We start from the raw sequence: 27,753 nt of genomic DNA, 5'->3' as shown, positions 1-27,753 counted from the left end.
GACTTGGAATCGTTACAGAAATACAGGTACTGTTGAGGACTTGTCTCGCTCTGGGCTACAACTGCAGCCGATGATGGCTATCTGAGAATTCTGACTCTGAGAAATCGCATGGCCAATGCTACAGTTTGAATAATAATTTCTTGCAGACCACAGGGAGTCGTGTATCTAACCAAACTGTGATAAAACAGATTGCATGATGCTGATCCTTATTCCAGATGACCATGGAGAGCTCAGTTTCGTACACCTAGACATCATTGAGTACGTTACAGAGAGGCAACGAATCATGCAGAATGAACTGTTGAGAGCCAGTAGCGGCTCACCGTAAAAAAATAGGTGAAGTGCTGTTCACATACACAAATCCATGAAGAGTTTTACGAATATAATGAGTAGGCCTACAATTCGTAAACTACATACAATTTTACTAGTTCTAGAACACATGCAAACAGGAGAATTAATTTATTTCAGGACTCACCCAATTTCTTTCTTACCAAGTCAATCCTCCTATCTTTTAAAGCAGCAAACCTGTCGATGATGTCTTTATAAAATGTCTAAGTTTAACTGAGAGTGGACAGTATATCTCTATTGAATGCTATGTGGCTAATTATGAAAGTCTCTCCTGTGATGTAGCATTCTGAGTGAAATTTTCAATATTATAAAACAGAATAGCTTCTTTCATCGAAAGAATTTTTGTAAGTTATTTTATACAACTGCTCTATTTTCTTAACACTTTATCAAACAAAGAAAAAAACACTATATGTCGTCCAGAATTTAAAACATTTTTTTATTCTCATATTTAAGTCTACAAAACAGCATTTCTAATAAATTACAAACTGTATCATTTTCGGGATACATATTTCGCACTCATTTTTCAACATTTTCTATGTACTGGTACCTAAGTAGGCTATTTGTATAACAGCACTATAGTGATTAAACATATGATATATACTATGATGTAGGAGGGGGCTCATACACCAAGAGACCATGATCGGGCATGCATTGTAGTATAAGTTCAATATCTCCAACACTATTTGCAATAACAAAATGAAATTTTGGACATAAGAAGTATACACTTGGGGCTTGAAATGTGCATAAAAGTTATTGTAATATGACAAATATAAAAGTTGATACTAAAAAATTAAAATTTTTTATTTTTCAGTATGCTGGTTGTTTTAAGAAACATGATTTCTTGCAAAGGGTCAATCTGATTAGTGTAATCTTTTTTTTTATTCATAGCTGACACTATAAACTAGAGGATAAACCATCAATGAATATTGTGGTAGGCCTGATATCATTTTCAGGGATTTTAAAATTTTAGTATCAAATTATTTTAATTTTTTCACATCATGTTCATAAGTGAAATAATCTTGTGTTGCAAATACATCTGACTATTTAGGTTTATCCTCTAGAACACACAAAAAAACTATGTGTGTGCAAAATTTCATGCAGTTTGGACCATTACTTTCAGAGATATTGTGTTTTTGTGTTGAAAATATTAAGTTATGGAAAAATGACTTTGAAAATTCAACATGCATTCCAACTTACATATAAGTTTAAAAAGCTTCTGCAGCATATGTTGTACCCTCCTTTGTGATGTTTTTGCCATGTTCTTCAAGCATCAGCCTCCTCCTGGTCCTTCTTGCCTCCTTAGTGGATTCACGAAGCCGCTTTTCAGCATATTTTACACAAAGGATGTCAAGTTGTCTGAGAGCAGTCTCTGCAAACTTTTCCACTGTCACATCCAAGTGCTTAAGCACTTGTAATCTGCTGGCATTTCCTTCATTAAATGTAGCCACAGCATCAGCAGCAGCTACTTTCACCACTTTGTACCCACAGTTTGTGTTTTTAGGGCAAATAGACCACACTTTATTGTTAAAAGATTCATTTGGATTTTGAATACGACCTTTGAGACACCTTTTTAGAAGTTCTGTGGCTACTAAATCTTTGAATATAGGCTTAATTTCTGTCATGACAGCCATTGGAATAGGATGGGGATGTCTGTGGGTTTTTTCAGCACCTTCTGCTTGTGCTCGACGATATCCACACTATGATTCTCTTCCTGAAGGGCACATAGAATGTAAAGGTTCAGAATCCGTTGATACTTCGTGGTACCAAATAGCCCATATTGACTTCCTCATGTCTTCAATATTCCCCTTATTTCCCCTTATGGCATTGCCATAATAAACTTCCAGCTTATCTATAACAGAATCAGTGAGACGACCAGCACCACCAATACCTTTCCCATCAGCTAATTTTTTTCCTGACAATTTTTTCTTTAAATTTCTAAGTCTGGTGCCCATTCTTTTCTGTACATGGCCCACGCATTCCACCTTCTGGATATCTACTTGTGGTCTATAGGGCATGGAGTCATGTACAACTTTAAAACTTTTTGTATCACCATCCCCTATGTATTCAACATACTTCACATCATATTTTCTCTCAGAGCGATTGAAAATATCTTGCAATCCACAACACTCCATACTGGCAGCACTACCTTGGTGATTTGCTGTACACAGAGGGGCATGTTTTTTCATCCAATCTTCATACTGAGGACCTTTCTTTGGATCTTTCCATTTCTTACAAGTTCTGCAATATGATGACTTCACCTTCACATCGATTACTCTCCCTGACTCCGCCCCAATTACAGACACAATACCATAACGTGACAAATGGCCACGGGTTTTCCATGACCCATCTCCAGAGATGGAGATTTCACGCTTTTCAGGTTCTGATGTAAGCTTAATTTCATCTTCTACAGCCCTCTTCATTGACTGTTTTGCCACTAACTTAGAAGCGCTTAGAATTCTGTTCACAATTAGAGCATACGTAGTCTGTTTGACTGGTGGAGGCAGGTCCATGAGGCCACAAAATAACTGAATACTAGTCAAGCCTTGTCCAAGACATCTCATGGCATACACTATCCTTCTATTAATTTCAGAAACATTATTGTTTCTATTAGGACTACTATAGAATTGTCGTTTATCAACACAAACACTGCATTCAAATTTAAAAGTGCTGGCTAAACCCTGAACTGAAGTTTCTACTAATGTTACTTCACCATGGCATATTTTACAAGACACATTATCACTAATTGCTCTTATAAGTGTAGGAATATGAATAATTCTATAACCCGCAGCTACATTATTTACGGAATGAACTTGTGCATCTGTATTTGACATAACCTCCAAGTCCAATCGAAGTTTCTTAGCAGAAGAACTTACAGGGGATTCAGAATTCTGAATAGTATTTTCTTCTTTCTTCTTTATTGTGAATTGATTTCCTTGGAAATGCCTCTTTTTACGTCGTGCAACGCTTCCCTTTTTGCCCATTTTACACCACACAATAACACAATTTCAAAGCACGTGGGAATTTATACAAACAAAAGTAACATAAACAGAGTACACCAAATTATGAACTTCAATTCCATGGTTACTAGAGTATCTCCATGGCATCTAGAACATGGCAAGCATCCATTTTCATTCTCATAATAGCAGAGAATTGATAAAATGATAAGAACAAAAAACTACTGATTCTGACAGCTTACGCCACGCCCACCTGATGCACATACTGGCATTTAAACTTCTATATCTCCAATATATGACCGAATTTAAGTATAAAAATTTAGGGTTATGTTCAGAAAGGTGTGTTCTTTCATACGAGACTAAAGAAAAAATAGAAAATTTTGACACTGGTTGGTGTATGAGCCCCCTTCTATATACACTTATGACTAATATACTCTAAATAATTAAATAATAAGTTAATATATATGTACACACTATTAAACTACGTGAGTACATTTACTCGAGCGTTAAACTTTCAAAATAATAGCTGAAACAAAATTGGCAAGGTCACGAGCTCATGAGAAGAAATAATACACGCCGCGGAAAACAACTTTTAAACTTTGCGAATGTATGTGGGGTGTATTCCTGATAAAATAACATAGAGCCAGCGAATTTACCACTGCAGGGGTGGCTGCTTGGACACATGGAATGAGGTTACTATTCTCGAGTCAGGTAGTAGATACAAACTGTAAAATTTCACAGCCCTTAAACAATAGCCGACGGCCTTGGAGACCAGCTTCAAACCTTCTCCATTATTAGTAAAACAGATCTGCAAACTGGTTACTCCACTTACAATTCTGACAGCTGACCGCCGTAACTGAAAGACTCAGAAAAGCACTTCACTCATACAACCTTTCTTTAGTGCGTGACGTCACGTTACCATGGAAACAAAGTGCTGTATGAGAATGGGAGCCCAACTAATTTCACCTCTGCAGTATTGTAAGTTCCAATCGAGCCCTTACAGCCGAGGCTGCGCAGAAGTTTAGAGTATAGACAAATTGAAGCTTGCGTCCGTCGCCATGTTTTGGGGAAAGCGCCGGATAGCAGAAGGGTGTGCTATGCAATGTTGAATGTTTAATTCATATGTTTGTGTATCTTATAAATCAATCTGAATGGATAAATGAAAAAATCCTATTAACATTTAAAGCGACCACATTATGGACATAATCAAGCTTACAGTAGTTACGTTAGTTTGACAAGAAACAAAAGAAGACGAACAATTTGATACAGTAACCAACGACGTTGTATAGTTATTTGACAACATATATAGCGAACAGAAATACAAATGCATATTGTAGTAATAGTTCAGATGAAAAGAAAATTATCAGTATTAACTATTATTAACAAAACACTGCCAGCTATGTAAGGCATTACATTAGGCCTATATTGTAAACACAGGTTTGTTTTCATGTGAACGAGAAACGAACAATTATTATTTATCTGCTTTCATTTCACATAATAGACACCTGTAAAATGAAAACAAGTACATAATGTTTAGTTTGAAATATAAGTAGGCCTACCATACATTAGCTTATTATCACAGCTGTAGTAGGAAATAAACGTCACATGCATGAATCAGGCATATAGGCATAATAGAACTCAGGTATAGTTTACAGAACATCTTGCCTATTGATTCATCATCATTATCATCATCATCATCATCATTATTATTATTATTATTGATTTCGTTAAATGTTGTCTCTGAACTTTCTTTATGTAAAGTCGTGTTGTACTAGTAAATTTAAGCTATGTGGTGACACCTGCTCTTTATGTAGTACTTTCTTTCAGTTGGTTATTTAACGACGCTGTATCAACTATTAGATTATTTAGAATTGATGGTATTGATGATAGCAAGATGGTATTTCGCGAGATGAGGCCAAGGATTAGCCATAGATTACCTGACATTAGCCTTACGGTTGTGGATATCGAAAAAAATTTCAACCAGGTAATCAGCCCAAGCGGGAATCGAACTCGCGCCCGAGCGCAACTTCGGATCGGTAGGCCTTAGTAGGAAGGGTTTGATTTTCTTTATCAGTACATTAATTGTTGTTTGTGACTGATAATAGATCACTCAATATATTTTGGGGGTACATTATTGTTAGTAATGTGATGATCATTATAATTATTTATTTTGTTTAACAAGCACTTAAGATTCTTTAACTTTTTGAGACTCATTTTTTTTGTACTAAGTTAGAGATAACAAATAACATTAAGTAAAGGAATTGAAATAATTTTGGACTAAATGTCACAATAATGCAAATACTCGTACAATGACACAATGTTTTCTTTTGTACGGATTGTAATAAGTAGAAGTATAATAACTCTATCATATGTACAGAAATATTTACTTATGTTGAACTAGGAGATTCTCACTCAGATTGTGTTCAACATTGTTTTGGGAGCATTCTTTTATTAAGTATTGTGTCTGTTTGGAATGTTTTGTTATTGCTAAACTTGTATATAGTTTTGTGTTGTAATAAAAAAAAAAAGAAAAAAAAAAGTCGACTGAGCTACGCTGGAAACTCTTCATGTAAGCCTACTTCTATGGTCAGTTTAATAAGTTTAAAATGTGATTCTCGGGGGGGAATCTGGGAACCCATTTTCTAAAGTATGTTACTCTAGTTGAAGAAAGATTGTACAAGTGTTCTATTGTTATCACATTGTTTTTCACACGATGTAAGAGAGACCCTTGGATGGTAATCTGCCATATCCTCTCTCAACATCTGTATAATCGCTCTTTCACTTAAGCGGCATATTTCTATAATCTCAAATGATGATATGATAAGACTCCGATTATTCTTTCGTTAAAGAAAAAGAAAAAGAAAAGAGATTTTGTTTACTGCTAATATGTACCATAAATTGAATCTCTAGATTTATTACACCATATTTTCTTAATGTTAACAACAAAGCCAGCAATGCAAACAATCTCATTTTCACAATATTCTGTCATTGAGAATGATGTAAGAATGAGGGAACTGTAATGAATGTCTGCAGTTGAAATTTCTAAAGCGTCATATCTCCTCTGATCCTCAAAACACTGAGTGTTTGGAAAATAGCATTGAGTATATAGCCATCTTTTTAGCGGACATCCCCTCTTTGTAATATAACTTAAATAAGTTATTTACGTATTTCCTAACGTATATAAAATAACATAAGTAAAAACATCCCATGTTTTCGGTCATTGGAAATAGAAATAAACTAATAAGTCTATTTATAAGCAATATAAGGCTTTTATATTTAAAGCAATGCTTACAGTATTTATATTTACTTTTTATACATTAGAAAATACGTAAATAAGTTCAGTTATATTACAGCGCAGTGGGATGTCCGTTAAGAAAACGCCTATATTCACAACAGTATTTTCTAAACTCCGAATGATTTATAGAAACAATCATTTGTGCTCCCCAAACATGGCGTCGTGCGAACCTGCGCGAGAGGTTTCAAACACAGTCTTATACATACAGTCGCGCAACTTCAACACTTTTTTTGCCAACATTCGCGACACTAGCGCCCAAGCGGCAGGCAAGGCACTGGTCATAGGGTTGATACAGCCAGCACGTGCTTTAAAGGGATGCGAGATGTTATAATAACGTTTTAATCATGCGTCGGAATAAAGGCAATGTGTGCAATGACGAAAATTGCAGTAACAACAAGTTTAAATCTCCGAATTTGTCGTTCTTCAGATTCCCTAAAGACCAAGAGAAAATCATAACTCAGTCATAACCAATAATCCACGTTGTAGATAGCCTACGTATTGTGTTCTATAAAACATTTATTAGTTATCGGTTACCTATTTGTATGTCAGGAAGAACAGTTTAAATAAAAACAAAGTAAATACCTGTTACAGTATATTATTTTTTTGCAGAGATCATATGTGTAAATGTGTAACCAGTCCGATTTTGGATAATATATCTACAGTTTTTAATGCAAGTAATTCCATAATTTTTGTATTCGTGTTTTTTTCTTTATATTTTTAAAAAGTTGAATGTTGTATAGCATTCAAGTAGGTATCATGGTATTAATTTTGCAAGAATTCATGGAGTATAGTAATCTTTTTGCAAAATATTCACTTCTTGAATAAATCCAGACTGTGTCGATAAATTTCTGATGTGTTAGTGCAGATTCATGTGGCAGACGTATTAAGTTCTCAAGAAATAAAAGAGCCTTTTTAAATTTAATATAAAAAGCAATCTTTTCTGTAATAATTTGCATGACTGTTATTGGTGTTGATTTTACATTCCCAGTGATTATTTGAGCCGTTTAGTGCAGAAGTGGTGTAAGTCAAAAGCAGGTAATGAGGTTTAAAGTAAGAATTCTGTAAAATACAGCGCAAAGTAGCAATTAATATATCCTTCGTTCTATTCACCGACTATTAATAGTTTAAATACATTCAATATTAACTGCCACTTTGCGCTGTATTTTACAGAATGTTTACTTTAACCACTAATTACCCATTTTTGACTTACATCACTTCTGCTCTGAAAATAAAATTAGGCCTACATTTTCTGAGTTAATTGAAGTTACAATTTTTTTTAACAAAATTGTGTGTTCATTTATTTGTTCTCACCTACGTCATATTAACAGTAAGTGCATGTAAATTACGTATTATATAGGTAGGATAAGTTAAACTTAGGCATTATGTGTGAAAACTGGAAATGTAATGTAAAATGCGGTAAACTTGCCATAAAAATTTAAACCATAACATCAGCGCTATTTGTGACTCAAAATAATAAAGGAAATACAGGTTCTTAAGAAATGGAAAAATAATGAACTTCATATTAATGTTTAAATCCTCCCCTTTTCTTTATTTTCAAGTTTACCCCAATTTGCGGTATGCAAAATCGTTAATTTCTCAGGAAATAGGGAGAGGAGTTCACCACGCGATGTACCCTACGAGATATGCCCTACAATTCTGAAGCTACTAATTTTTGCTCTTCTCACAGGAAATACAAAGTTCCAATGATTCATAAATATATTTAGGAATGAATGAATTAACCGACCACGCACGAACAATTATATTATTTCAAACCATGATACGTGATCAGAGCCATGATTCAGTTGTAAGGAGCAGAAAGAATTACTTTTATTCCCAGCTTCTGAAACTTGTAGATTAGCTGCGTGTGAAATTCTTCCAGGATTCTAAAGTAGAATTAATAAGAACCATATACACTTATTGTATAGCATAAAAATATAAAATAAACTACGCAAAACCTGTTTTCTGATGTGTTATCATAAGTCGTGTGCACACTTTTAACTTGCCTGCCGCTAGAGGGCTACTGTCGCGCCAGCTGTCAAATGTTGGCATATTTTATACGTATGAGTTGCGTGACTGTATCTATTAGACTGTGGTTTCAAATTTGTACACGACACCAGCGCCAGTTGTGTGTCTAGATATATAACTACAACGTCTTTGGTTCCAATAGACACCGCTCGGCGCTCGTAACAGTGTTGGCATTATTCTATTCAGCGGACGGTTACAGGTGCTATTTATACATCTAAACACTGTTCATAACGAAAATCTTTTTTTTTTATTTTAGAAATACGGTACCAGTAATAACTAGAAGTATTAATAAGAGACAAAATTGTGTTTTACACGTAAATAGGTGAAGTGACACTTCACCTACTTCACCTCAATAACCGCCCCTGTTGACAGCTGGCCCAAAGTGCTGTTCACTGATAAAACTCGCATATATATCTTTTGCCTGACGATCATCAACAACGTGATTGGAGGGAATCTGGAAATGCTGTACGTTTGAGACACGTCGCACAACGAATAAAACAGGATGGAGGCTCAGTGAATTTTGGGGTTGCATTACATAGGGTCACCGCACTCCCTCAGGTCATTGAGGGCAACCTCAATGCTCTACAATACAGGAACGACATTTCCCACCCTATAGTGTTACCGTTTCGCCAACATTTCGGAGAAGACTTCCTCTTCATGGACGACAATTCTCGCGTCGTGATGCAGATATCGTCCAACTAGAATGGACAGCTTGTTCCTCAGACATGAACCTTATTGAGCATGTCTGAGTGTATGTCTGAGCTGTTTCTGGACGTCCTGATCGACGTCGCAATCGGCGAGATCTATTCAGAATTGTCATTGAAGAATGGGACATTTTGGAACAACAGTGGCTTAATGAACTGATGGATGGTATGCCAAGAAGGATCAAAGCATGTCTTAATGCAAAGGGGCGAAATACTGAGTATTAAACTCATTGGACTGACTTGTTCAAGTTTCTTTTTTTTTTTTTTTTTTGTTTACATTATAATCTGTTTTACATTTAAAGATCAATATGCATTGCAGATGTGCTCCATTTTCATATATCACTTCCAATTCTGTGACAAGTAGTACAAGACTATAAGACCGGTGACGAAATAGTGCAATGATGACAGTTCCGGTGACGAGAATTCCTAAACCACCTTCTTTAATAGTGTCATGTTATATTCATATATGGGGCAACGGCTGTGGCTTTTCTAAGATTTTAATTCTGCAGAAAGAGGATATTTGTATTATTACTGGTTCTTTCCACGACGCCCATTGCAGAGAGGGTATTATGTATATTTCAGTGCTTAATGAAAGCTAAAAATAATTTAACCATTTCCATGTGAAATTCGATGTACATCAGTATTCCATTAGGTTCAAGTATCAGATGTGCCCACTGAGAGATTAAATGCCACTACAAAGTTGTTTAAAACTGTGGCATTAAATGTGTTTAATAAATTATCGCCTGAATCTCACAATTTAAATCTGAATAGATTTGAAACTGCACTCAAATAATTGTTTGATAATGATCCATTTCATAGTCTAAAGGAGTTTTTTTTGAGAATCTAAATATTTCATTTAAATCTCTGTTTTAATACTATGTTACTCGTGTAAATTTTTAATGACATTGTCTACGGATGCTCACGACTGAAATAAAGATTGATTGAATGTATACTGGCGAATATAGTGTGTAAAAAGAATTTACGTGAGAGTCGCCGAGAAATTTACTATAAGGTAAAGTACCCAAAAAAAGAGACAGGCCCTAATAAGAGAAACAATGTTAATTTCTCCGGCATAATTTGCCATCTCTCGACAACTATTGAAAATCAATGTTTGTGCTTCTAAGACATCGTGTTCTTTGTCTAACCTCAGTTGAAAGTAAGCAACGAAGCTGAGAGCAAGCAAAGTAATTTTTCACGCTTTGAACTTTTTGGTGGTTTTTGTTAAGTGAAGAGCAGTTAATGTAAGCTACAACAAATCTATTATTAATTTTATAAATTTGCTGGCAAAATGTTGCCTATAAGGTAGATTGCTAATAAGAAAGATAATTTATGACCTTGGGTAGCTATTTCATTTTTATTTATTCCGTTTCGTAATAAGAGATATCTAGGGTTCCTATTAAGAGATAGTATATCTTATTTACAACCCTTATTTGGTTTTATTATGATGCTCCCCTTTGAGAGTTTATGAAAAGCGTTAATGCTTTTAGTCGTGTCAGTTTGTCTGCCATTAACTATAGGCCTATAAGAACCAATGAAAGATTAATTGAACTATTAATTAAGATTAATTACGAATTAGGTCAATCATTAATTATTCATTGTCCTCAATTATTCATTACAAAAATTACTAATTGAAATGATTAAGTTATCATTATTAATAACTAAAATTAATCATTCATTGAGATGACAGTAATATCAATAGCTAGAATGAATTAAAATTGGCTAGTCCGACAATATTTACCTTACTTAAAGATCAAAACATAAGTGCATATTCTCGATATATTTCAAATAGATCTTGTGTAATTATTAAAACTATTAAATTTAATTGTGATTCCTGGTTTCGAAAATTTCGTTGAACCTGTGTAAATATCGCCACTACAGCCAGTGCCAGCGTTTGTGGCGCTTGTCTTTGAGTAAAAAGCCAGTCAGTGAGCACTTGTTGCCAGTATAACACCCAACACGTCACGTAAGCAATCTGCAATTCACAGTTGTCAGTCTTATTGGCCACTGACAGCGTCAAAGGCAAGACACTCGCACTTTGCGTTTCTGGGATGTGTCTTTGAGTACACTGTCTAGTCAGTGGCATCTCTTGCCACTTCGGCTGAGAGTGGTACCTCCCTCTAAACAGATGTGACGTCAACAATCTGCTAATCACAGTTGTGGTTTTCATGCCTACAGACTGTGGCAAAGATAAGTTATTCGCACTCAACGTTCCCATTACTTATTTCACGCGCCAGAAATGGTGACTTTAGTTATACCACAGTTACAGAAGCAGCAGCAACAACCACCTCAAGAGCCGCAAGCGTCAACCAGTGGGGAGTCGCACGTTAAGTATCCAGGGCAGAAAAAGGAGCTATTATAATATCAACTCTTTATCAGAAAAAAAATGAGAAAGAGTTTAGATAAGGAAAACAAAGAAAAGATGGAGCTCGCAAGTTGTTCGAAAAACAACCAAAACCAGAGAAAAAATCAGTCCAAGAAGCTCTTCTTGAGTTCGTCCAGTGATGAAGAATCCGATATGGAAATGCAATTAACTCTAGTGACTCGGAATATGGAGAAAATTATGACGATGGAGAGTGCTTGTTTTGCACTGGATTTTTTTTTTCAGAGGACACCAGGACCCAGGTGGAAGAAATAGACTCAGTGCTCAGTGTTCAAAATGTCGTCGTTGGGCACACAAAGACTGCAGCACTGATGAAGAACTTTTCATTTGTCCAACTTGCTCAATACAGCGAAATAAGAATTGTGTCAATTAAAGGAATCGCAAAATAAGTGCAATCAACTTAAAATTAAAATATCGAGATCGAAGTTTAATATTCTCTTATTTTTTCTTTCTCCAGCAAAATATTAACGTTAGCAATAGTAGCCTAAGTAAGATTAGTACATTCATGTCCGATTTGACCGAATTTGTGTTATTTTCGTAAACCATCTTAATTTCACTTGCAAAGAAACCAAATAACAGAATTTCTGTTGAGAGGAGTTAGACCACTGTTGCACTGATCCCTTCAATTTTAAAATGTTCCTGAATTTATTAAGGTATCTACATGATTTAACAATGTTATATACAGTATTGCTTCAATTTTCACCCAATGATAATTTTTGTCCATGTTCAAAAATACGTGCCTCTTATTTGGAACCCCTTTCCAAAACATCATTTCCCAGTTTTACTTCTTTTTATAATGTAAAATAATAATAAAAACTGACTAAAATTTATATTGTCAATTCTAAAAATAGACGAAATGCTGTATGTATTCCACTCATTCAGATTAAAAAGGTCTATTCCCATCCTCATTTATAAGCAGTTAAAAAAAGTGTCTCTTATTTGGGTACTTTACCTTAATATTAAAGAAAAAATAATCATACTCGTGTGCAAGAAGAAAAATAATATATTGTTCAATATGTAAAGAACAAATGTGAATTAAATTTGGACATATAATACACAAAATATCTACATAGTGTAATAAGAATGCGCTTTTTTCTTTAATATTATCAGCGTTCGAAGAAATGTCACCACAGCAAAACCACCTTCCTCCATAAATATTCAGGCTGCTTATAGCAAGAAATTTAACTACTATTTATAGGTGATTCTTCCACTTCTTCAGAAAAGCGTGAACGTCCTTCGACATAATTTCAAGGATTAAGTGAGAGAAGTAAGAGAAGAAAAAATAAAAATCTGCGGCAGAATATGTGAGCAGTAAGATTTAGGGCTGAAGCTCACGAAAGTAATGAAAGAAATAGTCACATCATGGTACAATAAAATAAAACAGGCTACGAGGGTGCTTCAAAAAGTAAGGTAACGAAAGTTCTCTTGAACAAACTTTATTTCACATGCATATATACTGATACACAGTAGGAGGGCATTGGTATGCATTATTTTTCAACATAGTCACAATTTTCTTCCAAACACTTGTTCCAACGGTAGACCAAGGCATCTATGCCAGCATGGAAGTAATCTACGTCAGGTTCCAGAAGCCACATCCAGCGGCTTGCTGAATGGCAGTATGGGTAATGAATCGCTTACCACCCAAGTGCTTCTTCATAGGTCCGAAAAGATGGAAATCACTGGGTTCCATGTCGGGACTGTAGAGAGGATGATCCAGTACCTCCCACCAGAAGCACCTTTTCCATGACATGACATTCGCACCGTGCACCTCAACTTGATGAATTTCTGCCGGCGGGGTGCCCTTCAAACGCAAAAACCGAATCCTAAGATACATGTCCACATTTGACCGTGTTTCCGTGAGCACAGCCATATTACAACTAATATTGCGAGGATCTGACGCAACATATGCGCCATCTAATGACTTTGTGATAAAGTTGTGGTATGCTGTTGAGGCTGTCGGAAAATTCGAATAAGAGTGAGGAATATGTCACCCGTGAGATCCCTTGTTACCCAAATTTGTTTAATCAACCTAGTACAAATCTCACAGAAAATGAAGAATAGTTATCAATGATATTAAGTATAATTTTAACAAAACGTCAATAGCTACATGTCTATTGGGAAACTGGCCATTAGGTTTATCTGGCTTAAACAAATTTCGCTTGGATTGGAACTCAGGTTCATTTCACAGCGATTTTCTAGTTCCACAGTGATTGAAGGAACTCATTTCCAAGTAGCCTAACGCTATTTCATCCAAAATATCAAGTTTACTTGTGTAGGGAACTATTATTACAACTGTAATTTTGTTCGTTAATACATTCCCAAATTTATGCATATCTTATTTTAATAAAGTTCTAGTGTTTTAAATTTGTGTTCTGAATTTCGAATTATTCATTATATTCAGTATTTTGAATATAATTGTTTAACAATATCTGATTTCTAGTTTAATTTGTTGCTTGTAAAATCCTGTTTTTAAGATGACAGATTTGCCCCACTTTCTCTTACGTGTTCCGCAGTGTTATTTATGTTTTTTTTTCTCGTACTTCCTATGTGAGCCCCGTTGCTTGTCTTGTGGGAGGTTTTCTTATTGGAATTTCATCGACTGGCGTACCAGAGATATGGCACTAAAATATGTTTGTAATTTCTACCTGTATTGATGATGAGTTGATAAGGAATAAAGGGAAACGGTTGTGCCATCAACTTAATCACCTTAATCTGAAGAAATTTCACTTGGATTATAACAGCCATCTTCTCGCTCCATATTGATTCAAGAAACTCTTCCAAGTAACCCCAAGTCCAAAAGTCTCTAGTATTTAACTTATGTGGCGGTTTTAAAAAGAGAATATTGTGACATCCGGATTCTCGTTTTGGACGAAGGAATGCGTCGTCAATAAATATCGCCATGACAACGAGGGCATGTTTTCTATCTCCAAGGTCAAATGAGGTCGGAAAAATTGATTTTCGATCCAACTGTTCTTCTGTGTGTGAAGGTTATACCACCCACCAGCCTTAATAATGTCGGTGCTCTAAGTACGAATTCACAGAAAAGCCAAGTTCACCAAGTGTGACCGGAGTTATGCAAGAGGAAAAATAGTGCTAATTACACCAGGCTGCAGATTAAAAGACATGCGGATCCTGAAAAAACACACACGCACACACGCGGGAAACTGTAGCAAAAATGTTACTCGTTTCGTAATAGATAATTTCCTTCATCGTATTGGTAGCAATAGCAATGTTTCATTTTATTCTAAAATTCTTGATAATATACGATTCCATTTATAGCCTAGTTGATATTTTCATTATGCGGTTGTTTCACGAACTCAGCAGTTAAGCCCTCCCCACACCGACGCGAAGTATTCGCAGCGGTGGCGCATGTTTCGCTTCGCAAAGTTGCCACTGCCTCAGTGTACATTGCGGTATGAGCGTGCCCACACCGGCGCGGAAGTATCGCCGGACGGCTGCGAATCTGCAGCGTTGAAATTTAGATTCGCCGCCTGCGAGATTTTTTTCGCTGCCGCCGCGAATTTTATGATGGTGTTCTGTCAGAAATTGTAAGGAAATATCCAGTTTTATGCTATTTATTCTATAGGATTACAAGTAAGTAAGGAAAAAGGACAATATGAGATGCAATCCAATTGGAATTAAATAGCAGTGTTAAGTTATTCACATCTTTAACATATCTTAACAGAAAAATTCTAGTCTACATACGGCCTGACTATAAGGAATAATTTCATATTCGCATATTTGTTGCCTTTTATCAGTCCTTCAGAATATCGTAATATTGATTAGTACAAAAATGTATTTCTAGAGAACCTACCTATATGAACTTTGTGTCATTTAACATCATACTAAGGTTTAATAGTTGAAAGTTAATCATTTTCTTAGTTTAGGGAAGGTTTCATTCTTAAAGCAAATATATAAGCCTACATTTAATATCAATTTTTTGTCAAAACTAATCTCATTCATATGAAATACCCTAGGAAATTTTATATTAGCTAGTACAGAAGAGTTGTTTCAATAAACATAAATAAGCCTCTTAATAGTTTTCACTAACCCTCACGGATTCGCGCGCTATTTCCTAACATTAGTTTTCGCGTTTGGTGTCCTACAGCTCAATCTACAGTGGTCAGAGCGCTTGGTGCGTAGAACCAAGGACCCGGGTTCGATCCCCGGCGTCGGAGCGAATTTTTCTTCTTAAATATTAATTAATAGTTTTATGTTATTATGCGATATTTGTCTACATGATGTTAAAATAACCGACTTGCAAATTAATTTTTAAAAATTAAATATAATATTATAGGATTGTTGTTCAGTCAACTGTCCGAAGACAGGTCTGAACCTCACAAATGATACCAAGAAGGCACCAGTTATGAGGCAACCAGGCCAGGAGATAATGGGGTAGGGTAGCCAGTTATTTTCCCCCTCCATTACATAAATCGCCGAAAAAATTAGCAAAAATCTACACCTAGCAGATACTGCTTCATGAAGTCGTCTTTGTTGCCCATGCACATTTTGAGAATACACTAACAGACAAACAGGATAATTTTATTAATTATACGCGAATATCACTCCCAGATTTCAGACTTGGCATCATGTTTTGTCTTTCTTCTCTTGGAGGACGCCTTATAACAGAATCAAAGAAACGTTAGAAATGACGAGACGAAGTAGAGTCTTTTCTGTTTTCGAGATTTAGTTACGCACTTAAGGGGGTCCGGAAAGGTCCTATCTTAGCAATGTTAAATATGCATACATATAATTTTCTTTTTCTCAGAGACTGTTAGGATTATAGTTTTGAAAAAAATATGGGTTGTATAATGTACATTTCTGATTGCTTTAACACAGGGATTTTTAAAAATATTAATTATTTTCAAAATTAAAAATTTTTTTCAAAAAGTAGACATTTTTACAACATTTTTCAAGGCTTGTAAGACCCTAACTTCTTTGAAATTCAAAAAATAAAAAAAATCCCGTGTTAAAATATGCACAGGGCCTCAATAATTCTATCCTCTAAGTTTGAACCAATTCAGACAAGTAGATCCTGAGAAAAAGAAAATTTTATATGAAAAATTTACAACTTACGGGAAACCGGCTTCAAAGTTTGTCAATGCATTCCAGCACCATATGATGGGTTGTCAGCATCCTCCTCATCTTCATCTTGCAGTTTTCTTTTTGCTGCTCTTCTATGTTGTCTTGCCCTTGACTCAATGTCTTTTACAGCTTTTTCTGAAGCCCTCAGTCTCTCCTTGTCCAAAATAAGTAGAGATTTTATTGTGAAAAAATCCAACATTTGTCAACAACCTTTTCAGAACCTTACACCTAGCAATATTTCCATCATTAAATGTTGTCACAGCATCATATACTCCAAAATGCAATGTATTAATGGAAACAAACACTGTCTTTGGTATCCTTGTCCAGATGACACTGTTGATGGACTCGTTGGGATTTTGGGTCCGGCCGTGAAGACATTTCTTCAGTAGTTGAATATCTGATAGATCCCTGAATACATCTTTTATTACTTCTACAATTGCATGAGGTAAGGGTAGTTTGTGTGTAAATTGTTCACCAGTGGCTTTAGCCTTGTTATATTTACACCATGAGTTTCTTCCTTCAGGACATAGTCCATGGTTAGGCTTATCGTCTGAAGAGGAGATGTGAAACAAAACTGCCCATACTGCTTTCCTCATGTTTTCTGCACTTTTCACATTTTGTCTAATTGCCATGCCATAATAATTTTGAATTTGATCAATAACAGCCTCAGTAAGTCTGTTCTTGCCATCCAAACTCTTGCCATCTTGTAGTTTTTTGCCTTTATAAGATGTTTTCAGTCACCGCAGTCTTGTGCCCATACGTTTTTGCACATGGCTTATACATTCCAGTTTAGTTATGGGTACATTTTCTCCATATGGCTTCAGTTCATTGATTGCTTTGTAAGCCTTCGAGTCACCATCTCCTAAATAATTTATGTATCTCACCTTGTCACAAGGTTCAGACTGTTGAAATATTTTGACGACTCCTGCCACTTCCATGCCACCACTATTTCCACTGTAGTTTGCTGTACAATTTTCAGAATGTTCTTTTTTATTTGGACATCTACAATATTTAGACATGACAGCAACACCTATAACCTTGCCAGTATCTACAGTTGTGGCAGTAACTACACCATTCATAGAAGTATGGCCTCTCTTTTGCCAGCTACCATCGAGGGCAACTGAAAGATCTCTTATGTTGTTATTTTCAACTACAGCCTCTTCAATAGCAATCTTCATGGACTCTATGGCTACATCCTCAGCAATGTTTCCAATAAATTCATTATATTTTCCAAACTTCTGAGGTGGAGGTGGTAGATTCATTATACCACAAAGTGCAGAAGCAGCTGCTGCACCTTTACCTATTGCCCTTAGTGCATACACCAGGCGCACATTGATATAATAAAATTTAGATTTTGGACTAGGCCTATCTTCATTGTGACGTTCATATGAACTGCAAAATATCTTACTAAATTCACAGTTATCACAATACAGTCTGAAGAGTGTTGCTAATCCAACTGTTCGGTCAGCTTCCAGTTTTAGACCATTTTTACCACATTCTTTACATTGGGTGTAATTTAAAAACACATCACACAATATATTCAAATTAAAAATATGATTTACATCAGTTTCACTACATTCTTCCTCATAGACACTGTATCCTTCTAAACCTTTCAACTTCTTCTGACTACTGCTAGGTGGAGGTGCAAATTGATTGTTATTTATGCTGGAACACTCTCCATGTGAGCCTACCACTTGTCCTTGTATAGGTATCCCCACATTTTTTCGCTTTTTGAACACTTTCAGTTTACTATAAACCATGATAAAATAACCACAAATTATAACTTCACTATAAAATACACTGAAAACAAGAGCGCAGAAGTTCAGACAGATTTCTTCTCGAAACAACTTTCTTACACGTAAATACGATTTCAAACCGAAACAAACAATCAAATGAAGAACAAACAGCGATAAGCGACATCTATACAGGTTAACCAATGCATAAATATCTCTCTTTAAGAAATAAATTACCTCCAAGGCGCGAAATACGAACATACAAAATTTCATTGCGTGAACTGTCAAACCATTATGGCCACGCCCCACCATGTATTTTATAAACAATGATATAAACAATTTATGAGCACAGTAATATATGTGTATCATATATCATTGGAAAGGGGAAATTTTGTAGATTATGAATAAATAAAAAACAAAAAATTGAAAATTTGAAGATTTCCACCTTTCCGGACCCCCGCACTTAACACATAATGTATTGTATACTATTTTTGCACTATCATATCTAATGATGAAAAAAAAACATGAAACATATGTTATTGAGGGGGTTTAGACATATTACATTACATTATAATAGAAATGCGGACAAATAAAGTAAAATAATTGTTTCCAAATGTGAATGTATGGATTTCACGGCACTAAAATGATTTAGGAGTTCGTTGAACGTACTCTCATCATTTTCTAGAAAATTGCTAAATGACCGAGAATCTTCCAATGTCATCTCTCTGAGTAGGAATAGAAATATATATTACCAATAAATGATCTTTTATTTTCATTTCACTATTTTCAATTATTTATAATTATGTGCTGGGATGGTAATTCATGTTGTTAGGGATTGTCTGAATATTCGTTTCATAGGTAATTTATCTTTTCAGATATCTTTAACTTTTTGTTTCTGATGCACTTATGTTCTTTTCTGCGTGGACTTTAGGCCTACTTTCTCACCCACACTTCTTTCGTTTTTCTATGTGTTCTCTCCTCCAGAGCTATAAGTTCTTTGACAACATTTTCAACCGTAAGCACTACATCTAAGGCTGTCTAAATACTAGGTATCATCGTTCGCTATTTTGATTTTTTCTTTTAATAATTTGATTAAATGTATTCTAGTATTTCAGTTACATTTATTTTAATATTGTAATTACATTTATTTTAATATTGTGATTACATTTATTTTAATATTTAATTGCATTATTTATATTTTAAGTAGATTTTAATATTTATGATTACATTTCAAAACATAATTAAAATAATTTATGCGATAAAAGTATTTTGTAAGCGGATTTGAAATCAGAGCGAAGATTTCTATATTAACAGACAAGAGGTTGTCTTGAGTTCTTCGCCAAGTGAAAATATTATTTTCTTTAACTCGCCGTAACTTGAAAACCAGTAAAGATTTTGAATAGCGACAACTTTTAAAAGTAATTTTCATTCTTTCTCAACATTTCACTCGCTTTGACCCCCATCTAACGTGAAAAATAAAAAAGTTTGCCGCTAACCACTTTTGAAGGTGTAAATGTCTATTTTGAACAGATCACTTCCAAGTTAGTATTTTTTTTTCCTCCGCGTTTTAAAAACAATTTTGAAATCAAAATTTGTTCAATGTTTTCCTCAGACTTTGACCTGCCAATCATAAAAATAACAGTGCGATTGATCGACTATCACAGGAGCTACGACATGATATTCCTCTGCATACGCGAAATTTTGGTCTCCGCCATCGCTGCGAATACTTCGCGTTGGTGTGGGGAAACGTGCGAATTTCGTTGCCGCTGTAGACGCGAAATATTCGTCGCCGCCAAGGCTGCGAATATTTCGCGTTGGTGTGAGAAGGCCAAACTCTCACTATGTAGAAAAGCAGGACGTAACTGTAGGAACAGTTGAATATTGTAAGCGTATTACTCCGGTATGCAGCCCTCGTCACAAAATAAGTAATACCACGTTCAATGACATTGCCTTGTATTCTATTATCTACTAGTTAGGAAGATTCATATATCGTCCATGCCTCTTTCGCCGTTGTGCGGCCTTTCAACAAGTTTAACGCATGCAGATGCTACTTCCAAATTGTAACCAGACGCAACAAGCTCAACAACTAATTGGAGTATTCCAGAGGGAATTATATAAATATATGCCAATGAACGCCTGGCGCTGCAGGTAGTATGCAAAGCTCTTCAATCTTGGGAACTGCCTTATGACCACGTGTATCACCGTCAGATAGTGTAACTACCGGTTAAAATTGCCACCTAACCACTGATTAAGCATTTTTACTGTTTATCGGCCCCAGTTAGGACTTAAGCAGGAGGTTAATCAGAGCAATCTCTAACCGGCCATATGAGGTTAAAGGAAATAACCAGTGATTAGTAGGCCTAGAAAAACAAAATGGCGGCCAGATCCACAGCTGATTATTTCGAAAACTATTATCATTATACTAGGATTATTTGGATACGAATGATGGTGAGCGTGAAGTTTCACTAGTGGAAAGAGAATTCTTACGAGGAATTAGGTGATACAAAATTTCAGGAAAGATTTCGTTTATAGAAATCGATTGTGTTATTTCTGCTGCAACAAATGGATAACTTTACATAACCTAGAAACAGTTTTAATTGTCTAAAGCAGTGGTTCCCAACCTTCTTTGAGTGACGACATGCTTTACTGAGCGCCCACGATATCTCGACACACTTATTTGTTTTTAATAATAATAAATAAATAATAATAACAATAATAACAATAACAATAAGAATAATAATAATAATAATAATAATAATAACAATAACAATAACAATAACAATAACAATAACAATAATAATAATAATAATAATAATAATAATAATAATGTAATAACCAGCGCTTTCTTCTATAGACAAAGGTGGTGGAAATCTGTGTAGAATATTTTATAGCGGACGGGGAGATGATTACTGTTCATTGCACGGCAATTTTGTCGTTTTCAACCTCCTTTTCATCCAACTAAGACTTTCAAGGTCTAAAACGTTCCAGCGAGTTCCGCCAGAAAAAAAGCACTGATAACAACTTCTATGTAATGTCTGACATCCCGTGTTGTAGATAGGTCGATGTTAACACGCAATCTAAAAAGAAAAGCAGCAACTTGAATGGCATTAGAAAAAACAAAGATACAATACGTGTGTGTCAAAAAATTCCAAACTATCTACACTGGATGTCCGATAAAAGATTTTTATTATCGTTTTTGAAAACTCACCTATTTAAATTAATGTGAAGTCTGCGCTTGGTGGGTTGCACAGAGTTTCTCTATACGTGGCCTTATGCTACGTTTACACGGCGACAGTTTAGAGAAGAGAGCTAGAGATTATAGCTGAGTATCACCGTGTAAACTGTTGTGAGAGCAGGTATCTCGTTGACTCTAATATCTAAATAGAGAGTCTAAATAGAGCGGCCTTGAAAACTGCTCTCGCCGTGAAACACCCTTAACAGAGAACTCGCATATACTGTCAGCTCTCATTATAGCTACTCTAAATTAGTCAGCTAAGTTGAACTTTTTCATCAACTCTCGCGACTGCTGCGTACGAGATTATACAAACTTGCGCATAACTCTTGAAATACAGGTCTAAAGTAATAATCATGCTACCTTTGCACTGCGACAGTTCAGAGCGAAGTTCTGAAGAATCAGAAGAGCTATCTAGCGGAGTGTTTACACGGTGACAGAATATAGCTTCTCTAAACCCATTAGCGAGCTCTCATGAGATTTATATAATTCTAAACTCTAATGTTACTCTCCGGACAGTTTACATGGTGCAGACAGTTTAGAGTGAGAGAAAGTGTTGAGAGAGAGCATTTAGGGAAGAATAGGCTGGTCAGTGCGTTTTTGTGACATAAGCACCCATCTAACTTCTGAGCAGTATGTCAGCGCATAGCACTTGCGTTGCTAATATTGTTGGGTCAGTATTATTTACTTATTCGTATAGAATACTATAATTGCACGAAGGGCGGAGTTGGTAGTCTTGATCAAATATGTGCAAATTACAGCTCAAGTCGGCACACATGTAATTTACGTTCTATGAATCAGAGATGCATGAAAATAGCACCAATGGAAAGGGAAACTCAAAAAGTTTAGTTGTGTTAACATTGTTTCCCTACTTGATAACACGCCTCATAATAGCGCATTTCAACAAATTTGTTCATTGTTGAGGCGAAATGGCTGCTATAGACGACAGAAGAGCTTAATTTTCATGTGAACCAGTCGGTTATTAATGTGCAAAAACATTACCGAACAAGGTTTGGTGCAGATTCACCCAGTGGGCCTAAAATCCGTAAATGGTACACAGATTTGAAGACACGATTCTTCGCAAGCGGTTGCGACTTCATCCATACCTACTACAGTTGCTGCAAGCCCTAAAACCAGAAGACAAACTGCTACGAAGAAATATTTGCACAAGTATGTAGACTTTAATTGAAAACGATGATGAATTTATTCGTTCCGTAGTGTTTTCTGACGACGTCACTTTTCAACTTTCTGGTAAGGTGAACAGACATAACCTCAGAATCTGAAGATCGAAAAATCCGCGTACCTACGTGGAACTTGACTATAGGCATGATGTGTGCCGTGTTACTAAGGGGGGGGGCACATTGAACATCTTTAAGTCGAGAAACTAAACGTTTGGAGTTTCTCTTTCCATTGGTACTATTTTCATGCACCTCAGATTCATAGCACGTAAATTACATGTGTTCGAAACCGGAAAGGTCTTTTGTAGGAACCCTGTATAAAGACAATTTTCAGGCTTCCTGATGAAAGAAAGGCAACAGATTCAGCTGAAGAAGTGGTTCTGAAGAAGAGGAAAAAGAAGATGTTCTTTGTGCCCCCCAAAATTAAAAAGGAAAAAATATTCTTGCTACAAGGGCCACAGTCCAATTTACCTCCAATGTTTAAAAAAAAGTATGCAGAATTTGCGATGAAAATGACTGATTGCGTTTAAGCTCATCAAAAGAGACCGAGTGTTCAAAGAAAGAAAAACTATAATTTTTCACATAACATTGTTCATCTTCTTTCATTATATTGTGTTTATAACGGTTCTACTAATACAATGTAACAGTTGTGCTCATTTCCTTTTGTTAAATTATAACAATATTCTTGTTAACAGATACCGTTACAGACCCCACTGTACCAGTTATGTGATTTGTTTGTAATGTACTGGGTGAGCGTTATTACTATTAATATGATGCATTATCAATAGTATTAAAGGAATATAGAAAATATTTCACATCAAGTGAATGGTGATAATTGCACAGTAATAATAATAATAATAATAATAATAATAATAATAATAATAATAACAATAACATAATAGTGATAATAACAATAAAATAGTGATAATAATAATAATAGTATTATTATTATTATTATTATTATTATTATTATTATTATTATTATTACAGTTCGCACTTACTGGAGGTTATGGACCTTTCGCTGTACCTCCTCCAGCAAATAAATAAGCAAGAATAAAACCCACAACATAATTAACAACTAAAACAATGGACCTTGCTAAAATTACGGCCAAATTACAATAAATTAACAAAACTAAAAGCCAAATTCAGACGCCTCAACAGTCTCAGCTAATTTTGATAATGCCTGATTTCTCAAGGTCCTTATTCTTGTAATTCTTGTTAAACACATTCCACAAACAACATTCCAATTCATATGCTTCAATCAATCTTCGTGTCTTCGGCACTCCATTGTTCTTGGCCGTCATTTATACTGCTTCTGTCGCGAGAGTGTATGAAAAAGTTCAACTGAGTTGAATAATTTAGCGTAGCTATAATGAGAGTTGAGAGCATATGTGAGTTCTTTGTTCAGGGTGTTTACACGGCGAGAGCAGTTTTCAAGGCAGCTCTATTTAGTCTCTCTAATATCTAATTACAGTTAACGATATACCTACTCTCAAAACCGTTTACACGGTGATATAGCTCTAACGGAACCTGGTTACGCTTGACCTTGATGGAGAAACCAGTTCTACGGGCGGTTAAGAGTGGAAGGGGTAACGCTTGTTCAGTCTCGCTTGCATCTCGTCACATAACATTGGTCGGTAGTCGATCCCACACCACAATATTGTTCTCTCCCTCCAAGTTTCACCTGGTTCCGCACGAGCTATACTCAGCTATAATCTCTAGCCCTCTCTTCTCTAAACTCTCGCCGTGTAAATGTACAGACGCAATTCCGCCGCTGAGAGCGCTGTTCGGTTCTAGATATTTGTAGCAGAACACTTATTGTCATTGACATTTGGGACATTTAAAGGACTCATCGTTGCGTATTAAATGCTTCGTACAATATTGTATGGTCAATAGACGTAAGTTCAAAACTTCTACGTATAAATTATATTAAAATAAATGGTTGTCATTTTTGATATGAAAAGATATTACATATTACAAACTCAGGCACTACCTTCCAGTTGTTCAATTCATACACCATACCTTTTCGAACATAATGAAAGAAACTTAATACATTTTACATGAGCAATGTAGTCTACCATTTTCATATGTTTATTTATTTATTTATTTATTTATTTATTTATTATTATTATTATTATTATTATTATTATTATTATTATTATTCATAATTTATTGTGTTAAGAACAATAAAATAATGTGTTTAGGGTACAAACCTGTTGCTAGGAAGCGTAATGTGACCAACAGCCTTTCCTTTATACTAATGGCAATCCTCATAGTTGTGTCTTTTTTGCCAATTACAGGTCCTATGTGTAAGCTCCATCCGTGTTCCGGCGAGATATCCAAAGTTTTTCCCACGTAGATCTATTTCTCCTCTGCCTTCTTCAATTCAGAAGAAACTACAGCGGCAGAAAAACGTTGTATTTCTGCCATAGTTGTAAACGCACTGACCAGCCTGTTCTTTTCTATATGCTCGCAACACTTTCTCTCACTCTAAACTGTCTGCACCATGTAAACGGTCCGGAGAGTAACATAGAGTTTAGAGTTATGTAAATCTCATGTGAGCTCGCTAATGGGTTTAGAGAAGCTATATTCTGTCACCGTGTAAACACTCCTTTAGAGAGCTCTCCTGATACTTTAGATCTTCTCTCGCTCTAAACTGTCGCCGTGTAAACCTAGAATTATGATTGACAGGCCAACACGTAAATCATCTTCAAGTTGCAGCAGTCTATTCCTTTTTTTTTTATGGTAGAAAATTTCTGATTCACACAAGTATGAATTTGAAAACGACAGTTCTAAATAGATTTTTAGTTTATTCGGCACCATCGACCGATTTCACAAATCATTTCCGCATATATGACACTCGGGATTTTGCTTACATTCATCTCCACGTCACGTGAAACCATATTACAAGTATACATCACTATATTTTTATGAAACGCAGTACGTTTTTGTGAACCCTGAAAGGAATTTTCGCTCACATGATTTGAATTAACACAGCTGTCATCTAACCCAGAATTTGATTCAGATTATCTTTCTCGAATTAAAAATTTGTCCCTGATAAAATCTAAATAGAGCACTTTTGATAAAAAAAAATAGTCGCACTATCACCCGCTCACACATACATACGCCTACTGAAACTGACCAATATGTTCTGACGATTCTAAACTCTGTTTTTTACTAAGTGGGACGAGTAAACGAATTACTAAGCATTGTTGCAGGTGTTCACTTTCATTGGTAAAGTCTGTCTCAAAATGTACCTGCGCGACACACAGGTTGGGAACCCCTGGTCTAAAAAACTGGCTGCTCACATTACGATTTTATGCAACTGGTATTTTCAGTATTTTAGGAGGGAACACTCGAGCTTCCCTTTTCCTACGTCGCAGGCTGAACGAGAGGTTAGGGATTGATTTCAGGATTATTGCACAGTATAATTGGGGCCCTGAATTTTACACACATTGGAACTGATCTTCATCCTTTTCCTTATGGATTTTTTACTTTGTTATTTAACGACGTTGTATCAAATACTGGGTTACATAGCGCCGATGGAATTGGTGATACCGAGATGGTATTTGACGAAATGAGGCCGAGGATTTATTACAGATTACCTGACATTCGCCTTACGCTGGGGAAAACCTCGGAAAGAACCAACCAGGTAATCAGCTCAAGCTGGAGTCGAACCCGTGCCGGATTAGTAGGCGAGCGCACTGCCTCCTGAGCTACGCCGATGGCTTTTTGACATTAACATATTTAAATTTAGTAATTATATCTGCTGATTGTTCAGACTCACATTGGAATATAAACATTTTATTTTCCATTTTGTAATATTTTAACCTAACAGCACAGAAAAACAAGGAAATGCAACTCGCAAACATACAGCGACCGAAGACAAACAAATGTAACAAAAATATAGGATGTGTTCGTTTCTCATCTCACAGCCTAGATGAAACTGTCCCGAGCCCCTCTAGTTTCGATATAGAACAGAGTAAGCGCAGTTGTTTCTAGACGTTGACAATTTTTTTTGTGGTCGCTTTCTTTTCGTCATTTTGTGGAAACAGTGCCAGCTAACCATGTGCAAGTAACCGGTGATTATGAATAACGCACAGAAATTACATGTTAACCACATTTAGGCTACTGTTTACCCCAATGATATTCAACCTTTGCGCCGCGGCGCCCTGGTACGCCATGTATGATCGCTTGGGGAGCTGAGCATTTCTTTCGTAGTTAGCGAGATATTTTTGGTGCCAGCTGATGGAAGCTAGCAATTTATGTTAAGATGGCTGACGTTAAAACATTCATTGACAATTAAGAAAACAATACAAAAATCGACAGAGAATCGAAGACGAAACGTACTAATGCTAACATTGTGTGCACAATAAATGTCGCCAAGAGAGCTATTAAGCACTCGCCACGTGGGAACTGTAAGTTTGGCAACTCAACCGTTGTTACCATAGCAACAGGCCTACCATGCTATGTGACATTCAGTTGTTTATCCGATCGCAACGCTCCTGTCATGTCCCATCTTTAAAAAAAAAAAAACTAGTATATTGTGAGACCTAAAGGTGCGTACACACGTAGCGAACGAACAAACGAATGCATTCGGAACGTGTGGACGACGCAGCAAAGACAAACCGATCGTTTGGTTTGCCTTCGGTGGTGATCCGTCGCTTGTCGGTACATCAAAGGAAGTTTGCATTCGATGTGGACGGAATTTGTCAATTGTTCGTAGTTCGTAGTCTAGCAGAGATTAATGTCATCAACTGGCACTAGTACCGGTGTGTCAAAACTGGAGTGGGCTGAATAAACTGTCACCAAACCAGGACCG

General features: G+C 35.8%; 1 protein-coding gene across 5 annotated transcripts in view; it reads right to left on the bottom strand.

The window, feature by feature from the left end:
* LOC138707376 (osmotic avoidance abnormal protein 3-like) overlaps positions 1 to 27,753 on the bottom strand; it is a 260,073-nt gene that overhangs the window by 147,636 nt on the left and 84,684 nt on the right. Inside the window, exon 1 of one of the 5 annotated variants that reach the window (XM_069836698.1) lies at positions 1,543 to 3,382. The exons of the other annotated variants lie outside the window; for them this stretch is intronic. The gene's annotated coding sequence lies outside the window, so the exon portion shown is untranslated. Of the gene's footprint in view, positions 1 to 1,542; positions 3,383 to 27,753 lie in introns of those variants that run through there. 5 annotated transcript variants of the gene reach the window in all.

This window comes from Periplaneta americana, chromosome 10, assembly GCF_040183065.1.
Source record: "Periplaneta americana isolate PAMFEO1 chromosome 10, P.americana_PAMFEO1_priV1, whole genome shotgun sequence".
Taxonomy (NCBI): domain Eukaryota; kingdom Metazoa; phylum Arthropoda; class Insecta; order Blattodea; family Blattidae; genus Periplaneta; species Periplaneta americana.
The sequence above is the reverse complement of the archived record's forward strand: the minus strand, read 5'-3'. Positions and strand labels throughout refer to the sequence as shown.